Source organism: Alligator sinensis, unplaced genomic scaffold (assembly GCF_000455745.1).
Source record: "Alligator sinensis unplaced genomic scaffold, ASM45574v1 scaffold1056_1, whole genome shotgun sequence".
Classification (NCBI taxonomy): domain Eukaryota; kingdom Metazoa; phylum Chordata; order Crocodylia; family Alligatoridae; genus Alligator; species Alligator sinensis.
The window spans coordinates 501,825-508,498 of record NW_005842818.1 but is presented as its reverse complement, the minus strand read 5'-3'; the positions used below and the strand labels follow the sequence as shown (position 1 = coordinate 508,498).

General features: G+C 42.9%; 1 long non-coding RNA gene across 1 annotated transcript in view; it reads right to left on the bottom strand.

The window, feature by feature from the left end:
• LOC112547933 overlaps positions 1–1,582 on the bottom strand; it is a 12,416-nt gene extending 10,834 nt beyond the window's left edge. Inside the window, exons 1-2 of the long non-coding RNA XR_003091728.1 lie at positions 1,528–1,582; positions 25–141 (exon numbers count right to left, since the gene is read on the bottom strand). This is a non-coding gene — a long non-coding RNA (uncharacterized LOC112547933). The remainder of the gene's footprint in view (positions 1–24; positions 142–1,527) is intronic.
• Positions 1,583–6,674: the final 5,092 nt, after the last annotated feature.

Genomic DNA, 6,674 nt, shown 5'->3' with positions numbered 1-6,674 from the left:
CCCCTTTTTACAATTTTTACTCACTTTTTGGTAGTGAACTTTTTAAACCAAGTTCTGCTTCACTGTCTTTTTCTCTGTTCTGCCAGATCTCTTAACAGGGATTCCCAGCTTGTGTTGTGTTTTTTCTTAATCTTGTAGGAACTGGAATACAACAGAAGATTGTCTCCCCTCCTCTTTTCCCCTTCCCCATTAGCAAATTCTGGAGATTATCAATAGCCACTTGCTTATTTAAATTCACTAACAGTACTGAGACAAGCTACGTATGTATCAAAGCGTTTGGGGGCAGGGGTGAGGGGGATGCATGGTTTGAAACTTGTGACCCATATGAACGTGATCTGCTGTGAAAACATCCACTGTGGTTCTCTTGGGAGCCAGAGATTTGTTTGCACACTTCTAAGAAGTTTGAGGTCGAACAGCCTTGCCATCTAGATGACCAACATCTACTTCAAAGTAACTGCAATATTTCCAAAGGATTGGGGAGGGGGGGAAAGTAGTAGAAGGGGAAAGTTTGCCTTTTTTTTTTTTTAACTTGTGGTTGAAAGGGCACTCCTAGTGTTGACCCATATCTCAGACAGGGTCATAGTAACAGAGCAAGTCTCAATAACCGGTTGCTGCTGGCTTGGTGCAAGACTTGGGCTAAAAAACATGACCAGTTGCATTCAGATCTTGAGCCTCATGGAAAACCCTGGACCTTACAGAAGGACGAGCCCCTTGTGCCATATTAAGTGGGTGGGAAGTATCCAAAGTAATACGTGTGCCACAGGGAAAGGATTCTGTGCCTGTTTTTGATATCCGTCAAATCTCAGACTAATTGACCCCTGACTTAGCTAGTCATTAGCCTTCAGGTACAAAGGACACTGCTTCCTGGGGGGAAAGGGGGAGAACTAGAAGCTCATTTCCTCATGTATTATAGTTAAAATAACAATCTTAATTTTATTTTTTAACTATAATGCACGATCTAGTTTAAAAAAAAAAAAAAGTAAAATTAGAAGAGATTTTAACTATAATGCATGAGGAAATGAGCTTTTAACTTTCTAATAAAAAAAACAAAACAACCCCCCCCCCCCCCCCAAAAAAATGCCAACCACAAAAAGGGGGGAAAACCCCTTCCCCTTCTGCTGCTCTAGACACTCAGTGGGTTGTGGAGGTGAGGACCCCACAGGCAGATTGGGGGGGCTGACTCCTGCCTGACCCCAAATATACCCCCAAAACTTGCTTTAAAAAAACAAAACAAAACTTATTTCCCCATCTATATAAGTTGCTGTAATAAAAGAGATCAGATTTGCATCTGCTTATGACCCTAAATATAACCGTCTGACCCTTCCCTGGGGTGAGGGGACAAGACCCTCCAGCCAGGACCTTGAGTTTTAGCAGGGCCTGGGATTAAACCCCTTTAAATCGCTTTTAAACCCAGATTTAAATCCCTTTTTGCCCCTCCCCTGCCCATTTGAAGAGGGCCCCTAACAATAATCCACCAAAAATGGATTGTCATGAAGTTTTTAAGAGGAATTATTGTTATGTACGCACCCACAACAGGAAGAGTCACCGTGGAGACAGACAAACGTGTGTGTGTTTCTGTCAGGGCACCCCCTCATGACGCCCCGCCCCCTGCGAGAGGCCCCGCCTCCTGAAAGAAGCCCCGCCCCGCCCGTCTCCTAGCAACGCGCGGCAGCGCCGCCGCGGATTGGTTGGCCGCCGCCTGCAGCCGGTAGGAGCCGCCGTGGGGGTGCGGGTGGGGGAGGGGTGGACGTAGCGGTAATGACGTCTACTTGCTTTCTCGTGCTCTTGGTGTGATGTTACGTAGTGTTTCTATTCCAGTGCTACCAGAAACCCGGGTGGTGGGCTGAGACCCCGCTACGCCAGCTGTATGGATAGAAGAAATAAGCCATCCTTTGTCCCCAAGAGTGAACTATATATGCTTGCTAGAAACAGCTGTGAAGCTGAAAGAGGTTTCCCTCTTCCTGAAGTGTGTGAATTTTGTCGTTTCATTTTCCTTTAGAAGCCTTTTCCCCGCCTATGGGACTCTTTAAACCTGGATAATGTTGTGTTTGCTCCCCTGCAACCTGCTCTGATACGGATTCACCCAAAGGACCCCGTCTGCCTTGGAGAAGTAGTCGGGGGGGGGGTACTTGGTCGCCGTGTCGGTCGGAGACAAAAAGACATACAAAAAAACTAGAACCCTTGGTTCCAAAATGATACCTTTTATCAGACCAACTGGAAAACGGCAAGAAAATTGTCCTTTTTCTGCAAGCTTTCATGAATTAAAGTCCCTTCGTCAGGCTCTGGGAAAAGTGTAGATGGTACAAGACGGTAAAAAGTCCCCATAGGTCGGAAGTAAATGTCATTTTTGCACAGAGGGAGCTGAAGTCCGTCCCTCTGGGTCCATGAGAGTGTCTTTGTAGCTCTTTGGTGTGTTGGATCAGGTCGAATTCCTTCCCTGAAGGTGTCCGATGGTAGGTAGGGAGGCAAAAAAACGTCCTTGTTCTGCAGTGAAGTTTAAAATCCAAAATCGGCTGAAATTCGGCATCTTCCATGTTTCAGGGGTGTATTTGGTCGCCGTGTTGGTCGGAGACAAAAAGACATACAAAAAAACTAGAATTCTTGGTTCCAAAATGATACTTTTTATCAGATCAACTGGAAAATGGCAAGAAAATTGTCCTTTTTTGCCATTTTTCAGTTGGTCTAATAAAAGGTATCATTTTGGAACCAAGAGTTCTAGTTTTTTGTGTCTTGGAGGAGTAGCTGCATTTGAATGATACTCTTATCTCTAATGTTAATGTCCTCTTCATCCCTCAGCATGCCTTCACTATTGATGTGGGTTTGTCTGTTTTGTAATCCATAGCGGTGTTTTTCTTGTTACGATTATGCTGTTTAAACAACTTTATTCAGTTGTGAAGTTAATCCACAGTCAGTATGTTGCCCCTCATAGTTATCCTTTACAAAGATTAAACAGATGCCATCTTTTGTCAGCAACAGGTCTCAAAATAGACCATTTCCTACTACTGTAATCACTGCCTCCCAGCTCCCATCTCAACTCTGCATTGAGATAGGAAGTGCACAACAGAACTGCTCAACCACCGGTGTGTTTAGGAAATCATTTCTGCAGACATGTTTACTGGCGTGGACTTTGTGTAGTGCTAGAATTAGAAGTGTCTAGCCATTAGGGCATCTTTTTTTTTTTTTTTCTAAGCATGGATTTTAAACTGTTTAAAATCAGAGCCTGAGATGGATGCTCTTTTATTTGTTCAGATACGTTTACACAATTTAAACACGAGTATTTGGGAGCTACTGACAATGGCCGATTGTAGTAAAACACTTCCCATTCTGGCTGGCGTCATTTGAAAAACAGATATTTACATAAACAGTTAATATGAGACATATTCCGAAAAAAAGCTGTGTGTATGTCAAATCTTAACATAAAATGTAAATATCTTCAGGGGTTCACCCTGCTGTGCTTTTTAACTAGACACAAGGTTTCACATGTAGGTTAACTATGCCTCCCAGCTATTTTATAAGGGGGCAGTCAGGAAAATTGAGAATGAGTCAGTCAATTAAAAGTGTGAGGTCAATATACATAAACTTACAAGTATGCTAACCCCTGCTGTGGCAAACAAGGTTCTTTGGGTAAATCCGATATCTTTTATTAGACCATCTCAGATAGTTGGACAAATTCTTCTTAGCAAGCTTTTGGGTATAAATACCCTTCGTCAGGCTGAGGAAGCACCTGCAGTTGAAAAGTGGCCTTATTTGAAGAGGATTAGGCTAACTGATCTCTGGCCACACTCCCCATGACCGAGTCTCCACACCACCCTAACATGCTTTTGTTTATGCATGTTACCTATCCTGCATGTTTCTGCATAAACGAGCCCTCAGGTGCTAATCTTGCAGTTGGGAGTTGAAGAGGGAGTTAAATGGTGCTCCATGAAGAAGCAGTTTCTCTTGCAGGGTTGGACCTGCCTCTGGAAAGATCACGTCCGTGCCATATAAATTCCAGAAATACCTTTGCTTTTTGCTGAAGGCAGAACCAATGCTTCAGAAACTGGAATAAAGCATCAGGTGATGCTTTCAAACACGCTTCATGTTGAGCCATTCTCTCCCATGCCTAGGGAGGTATTGCATAAAATTTACACAGCACTAGTTCTGGAGGCCCCAGTCTGGACTGGAGCACAGTGCTGCTGCGGGCTGTAACATTTGTAGTGAGTGACGTGCCTCAGGAGAAGGGTGGGGGTTGCTGTCTGGGAAGACAAGCTGCCTACAATGGGTGAAGAAGAGGGAAACTTCCCATGTGCAGATTTGTACACTTCAAATATTTGAATTGTGAATGATGACAATTGTTCTCAGTTGCTACTCAACCTGAATGATGACAGTTACCTGGCAGATTTCTTACAGGTAACACAATAGTCATTTGTTTAATCGGGATTTAGAAGGCAAACTGCACGTTTTCTTTATGAATCAGTTCAGAGAATAGTTCATGTGAAAAGAGTAGTGTGAAAAAAGGAACAGTTGCCAGCTTAGCCCCTTTCTGGCCCCTTTATAGCTAATAAACCTTCTTCCCCTTACACCCCATCGCAGTCCCCAAGGTTAGCCAATAGCAGCCTCCTAGTTCCATCAGTTCACCAAGTTCCCTTGGCAAAAACAGGTGGGAGGTTGCCCTCCCTACTCACTCCTCGGCTCTGGAAATGCCCCTGTCCCAGGCCTACCAGAGTCTGAGCCTGGGCATCTTCTAGAAATGCTGCAAGACCTTCCTATCTGGGCAGCTGTTTAGCAAGCATGACTAAGCTGGGGTGTTTAGGGAGTTTTTATGTCCTGTCCTATTTTGATACTCAGTTTGCTCTTATGTGGTGTTCTGTCTTGCTGTAAGCCAGCCTGAGACTTTGGGAAGGGCAGCATATAATCAAGTTAGTAAATACTATTAGAATAAATAGTTGGTGAAGATGTCTGTGTGTGACCCAACATGAGGCAAATAAACAAGGAGTGTGCTGCATAATCGTACAGGGTGGTGCGATGACACAACGTTTAAATTTCATGTGATGAAAGAAGGAGCCAAGAAAATGATTCAAGTGGAGTGTCTGAGACTGATGCTGCAATGAAAGGGGTCGAAGCAGGGCAGTTTCCCTTAATTGAAGAGAGATGATGTGGCTACTAAGGCAGCTAGAAAGCAGGGGCCTACTCTAAGGGCCTAGCAGGAAAGGGGAGATTGTTACCTACTTTTCCAAGGTTTTTAAGTGGGCTCCTGTTTATTCATGTTTCTGACATTGCTTTAAAAACATCTTATGTTGGCCTGTAATCTAAGGTTAGTTTAGTAACTAAAATCACTGTTTTCTTCTTTCCCTTTTACTTCTGACCTTATGCCCCCTTGTAGCTTGTCTGAAATTAGTGTTTAATTTTCTTGGAGTAAAGAACTTGCTTTCTCTTTGTATTGGGAAGTTTCATCAGGCTTCTTGGGGTTGGTAAAATAATCATGAAATTTAGTGCAAAGTCACTGAATTATTATTTGTTCTGACTTCAATGTAACGCTAACAAACAGTACTTCTCACTTCAGTGAAATTTAATATCCAAGTCTATCATTTTGACATATGCCATTTTTTTTCCTGTGAAGTTTCAAAAACCATCTAGATAGGCAAGTTTTATTTTAAGAGACTAGTGCAGTGTGGCCATACTAGATTTAAGACCATTTTGGGCATGTTCTTATGTCACGAGATGGTTAACATAAATGCTATTACAGTACTGTGAAGGCATACTGATTATTTTAATGTAGTCGCTTCCTAGTGTTTGTTATTAAACCTAAGTCTGTTTCCCCTTCCCTCTGCCCCTAGTGTTGTGGTTTATCTTTCTGTGTCAATGAAAGGTTTTCTTGACTTGTTTCTGTTGGCATATCCTTACTTGGTAATTCACTTTTCTGCTTCAGGTCTTTCTTTCCTCCCCATTTTTGTGCTGTTTCTTTCTCAGGCCTCTCTTAATCACAACGCTTCATCTATTGCAAGACCAGCAAGCAGTGACTTAGTTACATTCATCGTTTACCAATATAACTTCTGTAAAATTTCTGACCTTTGTTGTCTTTTGCTATAGTGTTGGCAAGCTTCTCAGAGGTTATTAAAATATGTTACCAGCTTTGATCTTTTCCATAAAGCAAACTTTGAATGTAATTTGGTTCTACTGAAGTCAATGGAAGTTGCCACTGACTTCAGAGGGTTGTGCAAACGGTGTGTCCATTCAACCTTACCTGTCCCATTGCAGTGTTTTGAGATTGGGTTTTCTCTGTGGCTGTAGGGCGGACTAGAAGCAATAACCTCAAGCTACAGCGGAGGTTGGAGATTAGGAAGTATTTTTGACTACGAGGATGCTTAAGCAGAATACGTAGAGAGGTTGTAGAATCTCTATCCCTGGACATTTTGAACAGTAGGTTAATCGAGCACTTGCCGAGGATGTTTTCGTAGGGGCTGGACTAGATCATGGGATCCCTTCCAGCCCTACTTTCCTATGATCCTATGGTCAGAGAAAATATTACCATAACCAAAGCACAAGGTGGTAAGCATGGGCTAGAGTTCATTTGAATGGTTAGCTAGGAAAGCCTGGATTTTAAAGATGTTCTGCAGAAGGTCTAGAGAAGGGCAACGAAGATGATTAGTGGTATGGAGGGGTTTCCATATGAGAGACTAATGAGGCAATGCCTT